We start from the raw sequence: 18,199 nt of genomic DNA, 5'->3' as shown, positions 1-18,199 counted from the left end.
TGCTAACAGTGCACTCTCTGGACTCACGGCACTGCATCCGCAGTGGTGACAGTGCACTCTGTTTACTCACTGCACTGCATTCCCAGTGGTGCCAGTGCACTCTCTGGACTCACTACAGTACAGCTCCAGTGGTGCCAGTGCACTCTCTTGACTCACTGCACTGCATCCCCAGTGGTGCCAGTGCACTCTCTGGACTCACTGCACTGCATCCCCACTGGTGCCAGTGCACTCTCTGGACTCACTGCAGTGTATTCCCAGTGGTGCCAGTGCGCTCTCTAGAGTCACTGCATTGCATCCCCAGTGGTGCCAGTGCACTCTTTAGCGTCACTGCAGTGCATCGCCACTGGTGCCAGTGCACTCTCTGGAGTCACTGCACTGCATCCCCAGTGGTGCCAGTGCACTCTCTGGACTCACTGCACTGCATCCCCAGTGGTGCCAGTGCACTCTATGGACTCACTGCACTGCATCCCCAGTGGTGTCACTGCACTCTCTGGACTCACTGCACTGCATTCCCAGTGGTGCCATTGAACTCTGTGGACTCACTGCACTGCATCCCCAGTGGTGCCAGTGCGCTCTCTGGACTCCCTGCAGTGCATCCCCAGTGGTGCCAGTGCACTCTCTGGACTCACTGCACTGCATCCCCAGTGGCGCCAGTGCACTCTCTGGACTCACTGCACTGCATCCCCAGTGGTGCCAGTGCACTCTCTGGACTCACGGCACTGCATCCCCAGTGGTGCCAGGGCACTCTGTTTACTCACTGCAGTGCATCCCCAGTGGTGCCAGTGCGCTCTCTGGACTCACTGCACTGCATTACCAGTGGTGCCAGTGCACTCTCTGGACTCACTGCAGTGCATCCCCAGTGTTGCCAGTGCACTCTCTGGACTCACAGCACTGCATTCCCAGTGGTGCCAGTGCACTCTCTGGACTCACTGCAGTGCATCCCCACTGGTGCCACTGCCCACAGTGGACTCCCTGCAGTGCATTCCCAGTGGTGCCAGTGCACTCTCTGGACTCACTGCACTGCATCCCCAGTGGTGCCAGGGCACTCTCTGGACTCCCTGCAGTGCATCCCCAGTGGTGCCAGTGCACTCTCTGGACTCACTGCACTGCATCCCCAGTGGTGCCAGTGCACTCTCTGGACTCACTGCAGTGCATCCCCAGTGGTGCCAGTGCACTCTCTGGACTCACTGCAGTGCATCCCCACTGGTGCCAGTGCACTCTCTGGACTCACTGCACTGCATCCCCAGTGGTGCCACTGCACTCTCTGGACTCACTGCACTGCATCCCCAATGGTGCCAGTGCACTCTCTGGACTCACTGCACTGCATCCCCAGTGGTGCCAGTGCACTCTCTGGACTCACTGCACTGCATCCCCAGTGGTGCCAGTGCTCACACTGGACTCACTGCACTGCATCCCCTGTGGAGCCAAAGCACTCTCTGGACTCACTGCAGTGCATCCCCAGTGGTGCCAGTGCTCACACTGGACTCCCTGCAGTGCATCCCCAGTGGTGCCAGTGCACTCTCTGGACTCACTGCACTGCATCCCCAGTGGTGCCAGTGCACTCTCTGGACTCACGGCACTGCATCCCCAGTGCTGCTAGTGCACTCTCTGGAGTCACTGCAGTGCATCCCCAGTGGTGCCAGTGCACTCTCTGGACTCACGGCACTGCATGCCCAGTGGTGCCATTGAACTCTGTGGACTCACTGCACTGCATCCCCAGTGGTGCCAGTGCACTCTCTGGACTCACTGCACTGCATCCCCAGTGGTGCCAGTACACTCTCTGGACTCACTGCACTGCATCACCAGTGGTGACAGTGCACTCTCTGGAGTCACTGCACTGCATCCCCAGTGGTGCCAGTGCAATCTCTGGACTCACTACACTACAGCTCCAATGGTGCCAGTGCACTCTCTGGAGACACTGCAGTGCATCCCCAGTGGTGCCAGTGCACTCTCTGCACTCACTGCACTGCATCCCAAGTGGTGCCAGTGCACTCTCTGGAGTCACTGCAGTGTATTCCCAGTGGTGCCAGTGCACTCTTTAGCGTCACTGCACTGCATCCCCAGTGGTGCCAGTGCACTCACTGCAGTGCATCCCCACTGGTGCCAGTGCACTCTCTGGACTAACTGCACTGCATCCCCAGTGGTGCCAGTGCACTCTCTGGACTCACTGCACTGCATTCCCAGTGGTGCCAGTGCACTCTATGTACTCACTGCACTGCATCCCCAGTGGTGCCAGTGCACTCTCTGGACTCACTGCACTGCATCCTCAGTGGTGCCAGTGGACACACTGGACTCCCTGCAGTGCATCCCCAGTGGTGCCAGTGCACTCTCTGGACTCACTGCACTGCATCCCCAGTGGTGCCAGGGCACTCTCTGGACTCACTGCACTGCATCCCCAGTGCTGACAGTGCACTCTGTGGACTCACGGCACTGCATCCGCAGTGGTGCCAGTGCACTCTGTTTACTCACTGCACTGCATCCCCAGTGGTGCCAGTGCACTCTCTGTACTCACTGAAATGCATCCCCAGTGATGCCAGTGCACTCTCTGGACTCACTGCGCTGCATTACCAGTGGTGCCAGTGCACTCTCTGGAGACACTGCAGTGCATCTCCACTAGTGCCAGGGCACTCTCTGGACTCACTGCACTGCATCCCCAGTTGTGCCAGTGCACTCTCTGGACTCACTGCACTGCATCCCTAGTGGTGCCAGTGCACTCTCAGGAGTCACTGCAGTGCATCCCCTGTGGGGCCAGTGCACTCTCTGGACTCACTGCACTGCATCCCCAGTGGAGCCAGTGCACTCTCTGTACTCACTGGACTGCATTACCAGTGGTGCCAGTGCACTCTCTGGAGTCACTACACTGCATCCCCAGTGGTGCCAGTGCACTCTCTGGACTCACTGCAGTGCATCCCCAGTGGTGCCAGTGCACTCTCTGGAGTCACTACACTGCATCCCCAGTGGTGCCAGTGCACTCTCTGGACTCACTGCAGTGCATCCCCAGTGGTGCCAGTGCACTCTCTGGAATCACTGCACTGCATCCCCAGTTGTGCCAGTGCACTCTCTGGACTCACTACACTGCATCCCCAGTGGTGCCAGTGCACTCTCTGGACTCACTGCAGTGCATTCCCAGTGGTGCCAGTGCACTCTCTGGACTCACGGCACTGCATTACCAGTGGTGCCAGTGCACTCTCTGGACTCACTGCAGTGCATCCCCAGTGTTGCCAGGGCACTCTCTGGACTCACAGCACTGCATTCCCAGTGGTGCCAGTGCACTCTCTGGACTCACGGCACTGCATCCCCAGTGCTGCTAGTGCACTCTCTGGAGTCACTGCACTGCATCCCCAGTGGTGCCAGTGCACTCTCTGGACTCACGGCACTGCATCCCCAGTGGTGCCATTGAACTCTGTGGACTCACTGCACTGCATCCGCAGTGGTGCCAGTGCACTCTCTGGACTCACTGCAGTGCATCCCCAGTGGTCCCAGTACACTCTCTGGACTCACTGCACTGCATTCCCAGTGGTGCCAGTGCACTCTCTGGCCTCACTGCACTGCATCCCCAGTGCTGACAGTGCACTCTCTGGACTCACGGCACTGCATCCGCAGTGGTGCCAGTGCACTCTGTTTACTCACTGCACTGCATCCCTAGGTGTGCCAGTGCACTCTCTGGACTCAATGCACTGCATTCCCAGTGGTGCCAGTGCACTCTCTAGAGTCACTGCAGTGCATCCCCAGTGGTGCCAGTGCACTCTCTGCACTCACTGCAGTGCATCCCCAGTGTTGCCTGTGCACTCTCTGGAGTCACTGCACTACATCTCTAGTGGTGCCAGTGCACTCTCTGGACTCACTGCACTGCATCCCCAGTGGTGCCAGTGCACTCTCTGGACTCACTGCACTGCATTCCCGGTGGTGCCAGTGCACTCTCTGGATTCACTGCACTACATCCCCAGTGGTGCCAGTGCACTCTCTGGACTCACTGCACTGCATCCCCAGTTGTGCCACTGCACTCTCTGGACTCACTGCACTGCATCCCAAGTCGTGCCAGTGCACTGTCTATACTCACTGCAGTGCATCCCCAGTGGTGCCAGTGCACTCTCTGGACTCACTGCACTGCATCCCCAGTGGTGTCAGTGCAATCTCTGGACTCACTACAGTACAGCTCCAATGGTGCCAGTGCAATCTCTGGACTCACTACAGTACAGCTCCAATGGTGCCAGTGCACTCTCTGGACTCACTGCACTGCATCCCCAGTGGTGCCAGTGCACTCTATGGACTCAATGCACTGCATCCCCAGTGGTGCCACTGCACTCTCTGGACTCACTGCAGTGCATCCCCAGTGGTACCAGTGCACTCTCTGGACTCACTGCACTGCATCCCCAGTGGTGCCAGTGCTCACACTGGACTCCCTGCAGTGCATCCCCAGTGGTGCCAGTGCACTCTCTGGACTCACTGCACTGCATCCCCAGTGGCGCCAGTGCACTCTCTGGACTCACTGCACTGCATCCCCAGTGGTGCCAGTGCACTCTCTGGACTCTCGGCACTGCATTACCAGTGGTGCCAGTGCACTCTGTTTACTCACTGCACTGCATCCCCAGTGGTGCCAGTGCGCTCTCTGGACTCACTGCACTGCATTCCCAGTTGTGCCAGGGCACTCTCTGGAGTCACTGCAGTGCATTCCCAGTGGTGCCAGTGCACTCTCTGGACTCACTGCACTGCATTACCAGTGGTGCCAGTGCACTCTCTGGACTCACTGCAGTGCATCCCCAGTGTTGCCAGGGCACTCTCTGGACTCACAGCACTGCATTCCCAGTGGTGCCAGTGCACTCTCTGGACTCACTGCAGTGTATTCACTGTGGTGCCAGTGCACTCTTTAGCGTCACTGCAGTGCATCCCCAGTGGTGCCAGTGCACTCACTGCAGTGCATTCCCACTGGTGCCAGTGCACTTACTGGACTCACTGCACTGCATCCCCAGTGGTGCCAGTGCACTCTCTGGGCTCACTGCACTGCATCCCCACTGGTGCCAGTGCACTCTCTGGACTCACTGCACTGCATCCCCAGTGGTGCCAGTGCACTCTATGGACTCACTGCACTGCATCCCCAGTGGTGTCACTGCACTCTCTGGACTCACTGCAGTGCATCCCCACTGGTGCCAGTGCACTCTCTGGACTCACTGCACTGCATCCCCAGTGGTGCCAGTGCTCACACTGGACTCCCTGCAGTGCATCCCCAGTGGTGCCATTGCACTCTCTGGACTCACTGCACTGCATCCCCAGTGGCGCCAGTGCACTCTCTGGACTCACTGCACTGCATCCCCATTGGTGCCAGTGCACTCTCTGGACTCACGGCACTGCATCACCAGTGGTGCCAGTGCACTCTGTTTACTCACTGCACTGCATCCCCAGTGGTGCCAGTGCTCACACTGGACTCCCTGCATTGCATCCCCAGTGGTGCCAGTGCGCTCTCTGGACTCACTGCACTGCATTCCCAGTTGTGCCAGGGCACTCTCTGGAGTCACTGCAGTGCATCCCCAGTGGTGCCAGTGCACTCTCTGGACTCACTGCACTGCATTACCAGTGGTGCCAGTGCACTCTCTGGACTCACTGCAGTGCATCCCCAGTGTTGCCAGTGCACTCTCTGGACTCACAGCACTGCATTCCCAGTGGTGCCAGTGCACTCTCTGGACTCACGGCACTGCATCCCCAGTGCTGCTAGTGCACTCTCTGGAGTCACTGCAGTGCATCCCCAGTGGTGCCAGTGCACTCTCTGGACCCACGGCACTGCATGCCCAGTCGTGCCATTGAACTCTGTGGACTCACTGCACTACATCCCCAGTAGTGCCAGTGCACTCTCTGGACTCACTGCAGTGCATCCCCAGTGGTGCCAGTACACTCTCTGGACTCACTGAAGTGCATTCCCACTGGTCCCAGGGTCCTCTATGGACTCACTGCACTGCATTCCCAGTGGTGCCAGTGCACTCTCTGGACTCACTGCTCTGCATCCCCAAGGTGCCAGTGCACTCTCTGGACTCACTGCAGTGCATCCCCAGTGGTGCCAGTGCACTCTCTGCACTCACTGCACTGCATCCCCAGTGGTGCCAGTGCAATCTCTGGACTCACTACAGTACAGCTCCAATGGTGCCAGTGCACTCTCTGGACTCACTGCACTGCATCCCCAGTGGTGCCAGTGCACTCTCTGGACTCACTGCACTGCATCCCCAGTGGTGCCACTGCACTCTCTGGCCTCACTGCACTGCATTCCCAGTGGTGCCAGTGCACTCTCTGGACTCACTGAAGTGCATCCCCAGTGGTGCCAGTGCTCACACTGGACTCCCTGCAGTGCATCCCCAGTGGTGCCAGTGCACTCTCTGGACTCACTGCAGTGTATTCCCAGTGGTGCCAGTGCACTCTTTAGCGTCACTGCAGTGCATCCCCTGTGGTGCCAGTGCACTCACTGCAGTGCATCCCCACTGGTGCCAGTGCACTTACTGGACTCACTGCACTGCATCCCCAGTGGTGCCAGTGCACTCTCTGGACTCACTGCACTGCATCCCCAGTGGTGCCAGTGCACTCTATGGACTCACTGCACTGCATCCCCAGTGGTGCCAGTGCACTCTCTAGGACTCACTGCAGTGCAGCCCCAGTGGTGCCAGTGCACTCTCTGGACTCACTGCACTGCATCCCCAGTGCTAACAGTGCACTCTCTGGACTCACGGCACTGCATCCGCAGTGGTGCCAGTGCACTCTGTTTACTCACTGCACTGCATTCCCAGTGGTGCCAGTACACTCTCTGGACTCACTACAGTACAGCTCCAGTGGTGCCAGTGCACTCTCTGGACTCACTGCACTGCATCCCCAGTGGTGCCAGTGCACTCTCTGGACTCACTGCACTGCATCCCCACTGGTGCCAGTGCACTCTCTGGACTCACTGCAGTGTATTCCCAATGGTGCCAGTGCACTCTCTAGAGTCACTGCATTGCATCCCCAGTGGTGCCAGTGCACTCTGCAGTCACTGCAGTGCATCCCCACTGGTGCCAGTGCACTCTCTGGAGTCACTGCACTGCATCGCCAGTGGTGCCAGTGCACTCTCTGGACTCACTGCACTGCATCCCCAGTGGTGCCAGTGCACTCTATGGACTCACTGCACTGCATTCCCAGTGGTACCAGTGCACTCTCTGGACTCACTGCACTGCATCCCCAGTGGTGCCAGTGCGCTCTCTGGACTCCCTGCAGTGCATCCCCAGTGGTGCCAGTGCACTCTCTGGACTCACTGCACTGCATTCCCAGTGGTACCAGTGCACTCTCTGGACTCACTGCACTGCATCCCCAGTGGTGCCAGTGCGCTCTCTGGACTCCCTGCAGTGCATCCCCACTGGTGCCAGTGCACTCTCTGGACTCACTGCAGTGTATTCCCAATGGTGCCAGTGCACTCTCTAGAGTCACTGCATTGCATCCCCAGTGGTGCCAGTGCACTCTGCAGTCACTGCAGTGCATCCCCACTGGTGCCAGTGCACTCTCTGGAGTCACTGCACTGCATCGCCAGTGGTGCCAGTGCACTCTCTGGACTCACTGCACTGCATCCCCAGTGGTGCCAGTGCACTCTATGGACTCACTGCACTGCATTCCCAGTGGTACCAGTGCACTCTCTGGACTCACTGCACTGCATCCCCAGTGGTGCCAGTGCGCTCTCTGGACTCCCTGCAGTGCATCCCCAGTGGTGCCAGTGCACTCTCTGGACTCACTGCACTGCATTCCCAGTGGTACCAGTGCACTCTCTGGACTCACTGCACTGCATCCCCAGTGGTGCCAGTGCGCTCTCTGGACTCCCTGCAGTGCATCCCCAGTGGTGCCAGTGCACTCTCTGGACTCACTGCACTGCATCCCCAGTGGCGCCAGTGCACTCTCTGAACTCACTGCACTGCATCCCCAGTGGTGCCAGTGCACTCTCTGGACTCACGGCACTGCATCACCAGTGGTGCCAGTGCACTCTGTTTACTCCCTGCAGTGCATCCCCAGTGGTGCCAGTGCGCTCTCTGGACTCACTGCACTGCATTACCAGTGGTGCCAGTGCACTCTCTGGACTCACTGCAGTGCATCCCCAGTGTTGCCAGTGCACTCTCTGGACTCACAGCACTGCATTCCCAGTGGTGCCAGTGCACTCTCTGGACTCACTGCACTGCATCCCCAGTGCTCCTAGTGCACTCTCTGGAGTCACTGCACTGCATCCCCAGTGGTGCCAGTGCACTCTCTGGACTCACGGCACTGCATGCCCAGTGGTGCCATTGAACTCTCTGGACTCACTGCACTGCATCACCAGTGGTGCCAGTGCACTCTCTGGACTCACTGCAGTGCATCCCCAGTGGTGCCAGTGCACTCTCTGGACTCACTGCTCTGCACCCCAAGGTGCCAGTGCACTCTCTTGCCTCACTGCAGTGCATCCCCAGTGGTGCCAGTGCACTCTCTCCACTCACTGCACTGCATCCCCAGTGGTGCCAGTGCAATCTCTGGACTCACTACAGTACAGCTCCAATGGTGCCAGTGCACTCTCTGGACTCACTGAAGTGCATCCCCAGTGGTGCCAGTGCTCACACTGGACTCCCTGCAGTGCATCCCCAGTGGTGCAAGTGCACTCTCTGGACTCACTGCAGTGTTTTCCCAGTGGTGCCAGTGCACTCTCTGGACTCACTGCAGTGCATCCCCAGTGGTGCCAGTGCACTCACTGCAGTGCATCCCCACTGGTGCCAGTGCACTTACTGGACTCACTGCACTGCATCCCCAGTGGTGCCAGTGCACTCTGTTTACTCACTGCACTGCATTCCCAGTGCTGACAGTGCACTCTATGGACTCACTGCACTGCATCCCCAGTGGTGCCAGTGCATTCTCTAGGACTCACTGCAGTGCATCCCCAGTGGTGCCAGTGCACTCTCTGGACTCACTGCACTGCATCCCCAGTGCTGACAGTGCACTCTCTGGACTCACGGCACTGCATCCGCAGTGGTGCCAGTGCACTCTGTTTACTCACTGCACTGCATTCCCAGTGGTGCCAGTGCACTCTCTGGACTCACTGCACTGCATCCCCAGTGGTGCCAGTGCACTCTGGACTCACTGCAGTGTATTCCCAGTGGTGCCAGTGCACTCTCTAGAGTCACTGCAGTGCATCCCCAGTGGTGCCAGTGCACTCTGCAGTCACTGCAGTGCATTCCCAGTGGTGCCAGTGCACTCTCTGGACTCACGGCACTGCATTACCAGTGGTGCCAGTGCACTCTCTGGACTCACTGCAGTGCATCCCCAGTGTTGCCAGGGCACTCTCTGGACTCACAGCACTGCATTCCCAGTGGTGCCAGTGCACTCTCTGGACTCACGGCACTGCATCCCCAGTGCTGCTAGTGCACTCTCTGGAGTCACTGCACTGCATCCCCAGTGGTGCCAGTGCACTCTCTGGACTCACTGCACTGCATCCCCAGTGGTGCCGTTGAACTCTGTGGACTCACTGCACTGCATCCGCAGTGGTGTCAGTGCACTCTCTGGACTCACTGCAGTGCATCCCCAGTGGTCCCAGTACACTCTCTGGACTCACTGCACTGCATTCCCAGTGGTGCCAGTGCACTCTCTGGCCTCACTGCACTGCATCCCCAGTGCTCACAGTGCACTCTCTGGACTCACGGCACTGCATCCGCAGTGGTGCCAGTGCACTCTGTTTACTCACTGCACTGCATCCCTAGTGGTGCCAGTGCACTCTCTGGACTCAATGCACTGCATTCCCAGTGGTGCCAGTGCACTCTCTGGACTCACTGCACTGCATCCCCAGTGGTGCCAGTGCACTGTCTGGACTCACTGCACTGCATTCCCGGTGGTGCCACTGCACTCTCTGGACACACTGCACTGCATTCCCAGTGGTGCCAGTGCACTCTCTGGACTCACTGCACTGCATCCCCAGTGGTGCCAGTGCACACACTGGACTCCCTGCACTGCATCCCCAGTGGTGCCAGTGCACTCTCTGGACTCACTGCACTGCATCCCCAGTGGCGCAAGTGCACTCTCTGGAGTCACTGCACTGCATCCCCAGTGGTGCCAGTGCACTCTCTGGACTCACGGCACTGCATCCCCAGTGGTGCCAGTGCACTCTGTTTACTCACTGCACTGCATCCCCAGTGGTGCCAGTGCACTCTGTTTACTCACTGCAGTGCATCCCCAGTAGTGCCAGTGCACTCCCTGGACTCACTGCACTGCATCCCCAGTGGTGCCAGTGCACTCTCAGGAGTCACTGCAGTGCATCCCCTGTGGGGCCAGTGCAGTCTCTGGACTCACTGCACTGCATCCCCAGTGGAGCCAGTGCACTCTCTGGACTCACTGCACTGCATCCCCAGTGGTGCCAGTGCACTCTCTGGACTCACTGCAGTGCATACCCAGTGGTGCCAGTGCACTCTCTGAGTCACTGCACTGCATCCCCACTGGTGCCAGTGCACTCTCTGGACTCACTGCACTGCATCCCCAGTGGTGCCAGTGCACTCTCTGGACTCACGGCACTCCATCCCCACTGGTGCCAGTACACTCTCTGGACTCACTGCACTGCATCCCCAGTGCTGACAGTGCACTCTCTGGACTCACTGCACTGCATCCCCAGTGGTGCCAGTGCACTATCTGGACTCATTGCAGTGCATCCCCAGTGGTGCCAGTGCACTCTCTGAGTCAGTGCACTGCATCCCCAGTGGTGCCAGTGCACTCTCTGGCCTCATCGCACTGCATCCCCAGTGATGCCAGTGCACTCTCTGGACTCACTGCGCTGCATCCCCAGTGGTGCCAGTGCACTCTCTGCACTCACTGCACTGCATCCCAAGTCGTGCCAGTGCACTGTCTATACTCACTGCAGTGCATCCCCAGTGGTGCCAGTGCACTCTCTGGACTCCCTGCACTGCATCCCCAGTGCTGCCAGTGCACTCTGTGGACTCACGGCACTGCATTCCCAGTGGTGCCTGTGCACTCTCTGGACTCACTGCACTGCATCCCCAGTGGTGCCAGTACACTCTCTGGACTCACTGCATTGCATCCCCAGTGGTGCCAGTGCACTCTCTGGACTCACTGCACTGCATCCCCAGTGGTGCCAGTGCAATCTCTGGACTCACTACAGTACAGCTCCAATGGTGCCAGTGCACTCTCTGGAGACAGTGCAGTGCATATCCACTAGTGCCAGGGCACTCTCTGGACTCACTGCAGTGCATCCCCAGTGGTGCCAGTGCACTCACTGCACTGCATCTCCAGTGGTGACAGTGGCTCTCTGGACTCACTGCACTGCATCCGCAGTGGTGCCAGTGCACTCTCTGCACTCACTGCACTGCATCACCAGTGGTGCCAGTGCACTCTATGGACTCACTGCACTGCATCCCCAGTGGTGCCACAGCACTCTGTGGACTCACTGCACTGCATCCCCAGTTGTGCAGGGCACTCTCTGGACTTACTGCAGTGCATCCCCAGTGTTGCCAGTGCACTCTCTGGACTCACTGCACTGCATCCCCAGTGGTGCCAGTGCACTCTCTGGACTCACTGCACTGCATCCCCAGTGTTGCCAGTGCACTCTCTGGACTCACTGCACTGCATCCCCAGTGATGCCAGGTCACTCTCTGGACTCACTGCAGTGCATCTCCAGTGGTGCCAGTGCACTCTCTGGACTCACTGCACTGCATCACCAGTGGTGCCAGTGCACTCTCTGGAGACACTGCAGTGCATATCCACTAGTGCCAGGGCACTCTCTGTACTCACTGCAGTGCATCCCCAGTGCTGACATTGCACTCTCTGGACTCACTGCACTGCATCGCCAGTGGTGCCAGTGCACTCTCTGGACTCACTGCACTGCATCCCCAGTGGTGCCAGTGCACTCTCTGGACTCAATGCACTGCATTCCCAGTGGTGCCAGTGCACTCTCTGGACTCACTGCACTGCATCCCCAGTGGTGCCAGTGCACTCTCTGGACTCACTGCTCTGCACCCCCTAGGTGCCAGTGCACTCTCTGGACTCACGGCACTGCATCCGCAGTGGTGCCAGTGCACTCTGTTTACTCACTGCAGTGCATCCCCAGTGGTGCCAGTGCACTCTCTGGACTCACTGCACTGCATACCCAGTGGTGCCAGTGCACTCTCTGGACTCACTGCACTGCATCCCCACTGGTGCCAGTGCACTCTCTGGACTCACTGCACTGCATCCCAAGTCGTGCCAGTGCACTGTCTATACTCACTGCACTGCATCCCCAGTGGTGCCAGTGCACTCTCTGGACTCACTGCAGTGCATCCCCAGTGTTGCCAGTGCACTCTGTTGACTCACGGCACTGCATTCCCAGTGGTGCCAGTGCACTCTCTGGACTCACTGCAGTGCATCCCCAGTGCTGACAGTGCACTCTCTGGACTCACTGCAGTGCATCCCCAGTGGTGCCAGGGCACTCTCTGGACTCACTGCATTGCATCCCTAGTGGTGCCAGTGCACTCTCTGGACTCACTGCACTGCATCCCCAGTGGTGCCAGTGCACTCTCTGGACTCACTGCAGTGCATCCCCAGTGGTGCCAGTACTCTCTCTGGACTCACTGCACTGCATCCCCAGTGGTGCCAGTGCACTCTATGGACTCACTGCACTGCATCCCCAGTGGTGCCACTGCACTCTCTGGACTCACTGCACTGCATTCCCAGTGGTGCCAGTCCTCACACTGGACTCCCTGCAGTGCATCCCCACTGGTGCCAGTGCACTCTCTGGACTCACTGCAGTGTATTCCCAGTGGTGCCAGTGCACTCTTTAGCGTCACTGCAGTGCATCCCCAGTGGTGCCAGTGCACTCACTGCAGTGCATCCCCACTGGTGCCAGTGCACTTACTGGACTCACTGCACTGCATCCCCAGTGGTGCCAGTGCACTCTCTGTACTCACTGCACTGCATCCGCAGTGGTGCCAGTGCACTCTATGGACTCACTGCACTGCATCCCCAGTGGTGCCAGTGCATTCTCTAGGACTCACTGCAGTGCATCCCCAGTGGTGCCAGTGCACTCTCTGGACTCACTGCACTGCATTCCCAGTGCTGACAGTGCACTCTCTGGACTCACGGCACTGCATCCGCAGTGGTGCCAGTGCACTCTGTTTACTCCCTGCACTGCATCCCCAGTGGTGCCAGGGCACTCTCTGGACTCACTGCACTGCATCCCCAGTGGTGCCAGTGCACTCTCTGGACTCACTGCACTGCATCCCCACTGGTGCCAGTGCACTCTCTGGACTCACTGCAGTGTATTCCCAGTGGTGCCAGTGCACTCTCTGGATTCACTGCACTACATCCCCAGTGGTGCCAGTGCACTCTCTGGACTCACTGCACTGCATCCCCAGTGGTGCCACTGCACTCTCTGGACTCACTGCACTGCATCCCAAGTCGTGCCAGTGCACTGTCTATACTCACTGCAGTGCATCCCCAGTGGTGCCAGTGCACTCTCTGGATTCACTGCAGTGCATCCCCAGTGGTGCCAGTGCAATCTCTGGACTCACTACAGTACAGCTCCAATGGTGCCAGTGCACTCTCTGGACTCACTGCACTGCATCCCCAGTGGTGCCAGTGCACTCTATGGACTCAATGCACTGCATCCCCAGTGGTGCCACTGCACTCTCTGGACTCACTGCAGTGCATCCCCAGTGGTGCCAGTGCACTCTCTGGACTCACTGCACTGCATCCCCAGTGGTGCCAGTGCTCACACTGGACTCCCTGCAGTGCATCCCCAGTGGTGCCAGTGCACTCTCTGGACTCACTGCACTGCATCCCCAGTGGCGCCAGTGCACTCTCTGGACTCACTGCACTGCATCCCCAGTGGTGCCAGTGCACTCTCTGGACTCTCGGCACTGCATTACCAGTGGTGCCAGTGCACTCTGTTTACTCACTGCACTGCATCCCCAGTGGTGCCAGTGCACTCTCTGGACTCACTGCACTGCATTCCCAGTTGTGCCAGGGCACTCTCTGGAGTCACTGCAGTGCATTCCCAGTGGTGCCAGTGCACTCTCTGGACTCACTGCACTGCATTACCAGTGGTGCCAGTGCACTCTCTGGACTCACTGCAGTGCATCCCCAGTGTTGCCAGGGCACTCTCTGGACTCACAGCACTGCATTCCCAGTGGTGCCAGTGCAGTCTCTGGACTCACTGCAGTGTATTCCCAGTGGTGCCAGTGCACTCTTTAGCGTCACTGCAGTGCATCCCCTGTGGTGCCAGTGCACTCACTGCAGTGCATCCCCACTGGTGCCAGTGCACTTACTGGACTCACTGCACTGCATCCCCAGTGGTGCCAGTGCACTCTCTGGACTCACTGCACTGCATCCCCAGTGGTGCCAGTGCACTCTCTGGACTCACTGCACTGCATCCCCAGTGGTGCCAGTGCACTCTATGGACCTACTGCACTTCATCACCAGTGGTGCCAGTGCACTCTCTAGGACTCACTGCAGTGCAGCCCCAGTGGTGCCAGTGCACTCTCTGGACTCACTGCACTGCATCCCCAGTGCTAACAGTGCACTCTCTGGACTCACGGCACTGCATCCGCAGTGGTGCCAGTGCACTCTGTTTACTCACTGCACTGCATTCCCAGTGGTGCCAGTGCACTCTCTGGACTCACTACAGTACAGCTCCAGTGGTGCCAGTGCACTCTCTGGACTCACTGCACTGCATTCCCAGTGATGCCAGTGCACTCTCTGGACTCACTGCACTGCATCCCCAGTGGTGCCAGTGCACTCTCTGCACTCACAGCACAGCATCCCCAGTGGTGCCAGTGCACTCTCTGGACTCACTGCAGTGTATCCCAATGGTGCCAGTGCAGTCTCTGAACGCACTGCACTGCATCCCTAGTGGTGCCAGTGCACTCTCTGGACTCACTGCACTGCATCCCGAGTGGTGTCAGTGCACTCTCTGGACTCACTGCAGTGCATCCCCAGTGGTGCCAGTGCACTCTCAGGTATCACTGCACTGCACCCCCAGTGGTGCCAGTGCACTCTCTGGACTCACTGCACTGCATCCCAAGTGGTGTAAGGGCACTCTCTGGACTCACTGCATTGCATCCCCAAAGGTGACAGTGCACTCTCTGGACTCACTGCACTGCATCCCCAGTGGTGCCACTGCACTCTCTGGACTCACTGCACTGCATCCCCAGTGGCGCCAGTGCACTCTCTGAACTCACTGCACTGCATCCCCAGTGGTGCCAGTGCACTCTCTGGACTCACGGCACTGCATCACCAGTGGTGCCAGTGCACTCTGTTTACTCACTGCAGTGCATCCCCAGTGGTGCCAGTGCGCTGTCTGGACTCACTGCACTGCATTACCAGTGGTGCCAGTGCACTCTCTGGACTCACTGCAGTGCATCCCCAGTGTTGCCAGTGCACTCTCTGGACTCACAGCACTGCATTCCCAGTGGTGCCAGTGCACTCTCTGGACTCACGGCACTGCATCCCCAGTGCTCCTAGTGCACTCTCTGGAGTCACTGCACTGCATCCCCAGTGGGGCCAGTGCACTCTCTGGACTCACGGCACTGCATGCCCAGTGGTGCCATTGAACTCTCTGGACTCACTGCACTGCATCCCCAGTGGTGCCAGTGCACTCTCTGGACTCACTGCAGTGCATCCCCAGTGGTGCCAGTGCACTCTCTGGACTCACTGCTCTGCACCCCAAGGTGCCAGTGCACTCTCTGGACTCACTGCAGTGCATCCCCAGTGGTGCCAGTGCACTCTCTCCACTCACTGCACTGCATCCCCAGTGGTGCCAGTGCAATCTCTGGACTCACTACAGTACAGCTCCAATGGTGCCAGTGCACTCTCTGGACTCACTGAAGTGCATCCCCAGTGGTGCCAGTGCTCACACTGGACTCCCTGCAGTGCATCCCCAGTGGTGCCAGTGCACTCTCTGGACTCACTGCAGTGTATTCCCAGTGGTGCCAGTGCACTCTCTGGACTCACTGCACTGCATTACCAGTGGTGCCAGTGCACTCACTGCAGTGCATCCCCACTGGTGCCAGTGCACTTACTGGACTCACTGCACTGCATCCCCAGTGGTGCCAGTGCACTCTGTTTACTCACTGCACTGCATTCCCAGTGGTGCCAGTGCACTCTATGGACTCACTGCACTGCATCCCCAGTGGTGCCAGTGCATTCTCTAGGACTCAGTGCAGTGCATCCCCAGTGGTGCCAGTGCACTCTCTGGACTCACAGCACTGCATCCCCAGTGCTGACAGTGCACTCTCTGGACTCACGGCACTGCATCCGCAGTGGTGCCAGTGCACTCTGTTTACTCACTGCACTGCATCCCCAGTGGCGCCAGTGCACTCTCTGGATGCACTGCACTGCATCCCCAGTGGCGCCAGTGCACTCTCTGGACGCACAGCACTGCATCCCCAGTGGTGCCAGTGCACTCTCTGGACTCACTGCACTGCATCCCCAGTGGTGCCAGGGCACTCTCTGGACTCACTGCACTGCATCCCCAGTTGTGCCAGTGCTCACACTGGACTCCCTGCAGTGCATCCCCAGTGGTGCCAGTGCACTCTCTTGACTCACTGCAGTGCATCCCCACTGGTGCCAGTGCACTCTCTGGACTCACTGCACTGCATCCCCAGTGGTGCCAGGGCACTCTCTGGACTCACTGCACTGCATCCCCAGTGGTGCCAGTGCACTCTATGGACTCACTGCACTGCATCCCCAGTGGTGCCAGTGCACTCTCTGGACTCACTGCACTGCATCCTCAGTGGTGCCAGTGGACACACTGGACTCCCTGCACTAAATCCGCAGTGGTGCCAGTGCACTCTCTGGACTCACTGCACTGCATCCCCAGTGGTGCCAGGGCACTCTCTGGACTCACTGCACTGCATCCCCAGTGCTGACAGTGCACTCTGTGGACTCACGGCACTGCATCCGCAGTGGTGCCAGTGCACTCTGTTTACTCACTGCACTGCATCTTCAGTGGTGCCAGTGCACTCTCTGGACTCACTGCACTGCATTCCCAGTGGTGCCAGTGCACTCTCTGGACTCACTACAGTACAGCTCCAGTGGTGCCAGTGCACTCTCTGGACTCACTGCACTGCATCCCTAGTGGTGCCAGTGCACTCTCTGGACTCACTGCACTGCATCCCCAGTGGTGCCAGTGCACTCTATGGACTCACTGCACTGCATCCCCAGTGGTGCCAGTGCACTCTCTGGACTCACGGCAGTGCATCCCCAGTGGTGCCAGTGCACTCTCTGGACTCACTGCACTGCATCCCCAGTGGTGCCAGTGCACTCTCTGGACTCACTGCACTGCATCCTCAGTGGTGCCAGTGGACACACTGGACTCCCTGCACTAAATCCGCAGTGGTGCCAGTGCACTCTCTGGACTCACTGCAGTGCATCCCCAGTGGTGCCAGTGCTCACAGTGGACTCCCTGCAGTGCATCCCCAGTGGTGCCAGTGCACTCTCTGGACTCACTGCACTGCATCCCCAGTGGCGCCAGTGCACTCTCTGGACGCACTGCACTGCATCCCCAGTGGTGCCAGTGCACTCTCTGGACTCACTGCACTGCATCCCCAGTGGTGCCAGGGCACTCTCTGGACTCACTGCACTGCATCCCCAGTTGTGCCAGTGCTCACACTGGACTCCCTGCAGTGCATCCCCAGTGGTGCCAGTGCACTCTCTTGACTCACTGCAGTGCATCCCCACTGGTGCCAGTGCACTCTCTGGACTCACTGCACTGCATCCCCAGTGGTGCCAGGGCACTCTCTGGACTCACTGCACTGCATCCCCAGTGGTGCCAGTGCACTCTATGGACTCACTGCACTGCATCCCCAGTGGTGCCAGTGCACTCTCTGGACTCACTGCAGTGCATTCCCAGTGGTGCCAGTGCACTCTCTGGACTCACTGCACTGCATCCCCAGTGGTGCCAGTGCACTCTCTGGACTCACTGCAGTGCATCCCCACTGGTGCCAGTGCACTCTCTGGACTCACTGCACTGCATCCCCAGTGGTGACAGTGCACTCTCTGGACTCACTGCACTGCATCCCCAATGGTGCCAGTGCACTCTCTGGACTCACTGCACTGCATCCCCAGTGGTGCCAGTGCACTCTCTGGACTCACTGCAGTGCATCCCCAGTGGTGCCAGTGCTCACACTGGACTCACTGCACTGCATCCCCAGTGGAGCCAAAGCACTCTCTGGACTCACTGCAGTGCATCCCCAGTGGTGCCAGT

The sequence above is a fragment of the Anser anser genome, assembly GCF_964211835.1.
Source record: "Anser anser genome assembly, chromosome: 28".
In the NCBI taxonomy this organism is placed as follows: Eukaryota; Metazoa; Chordata; class Aves; order Anseriformes; family Anatidae; genus Anser; species Anser anser.
The sequence above is the reverse complement of the archived record's forward strand: the minus strand, read 5'-3'. Positions refer to the sequence as shown.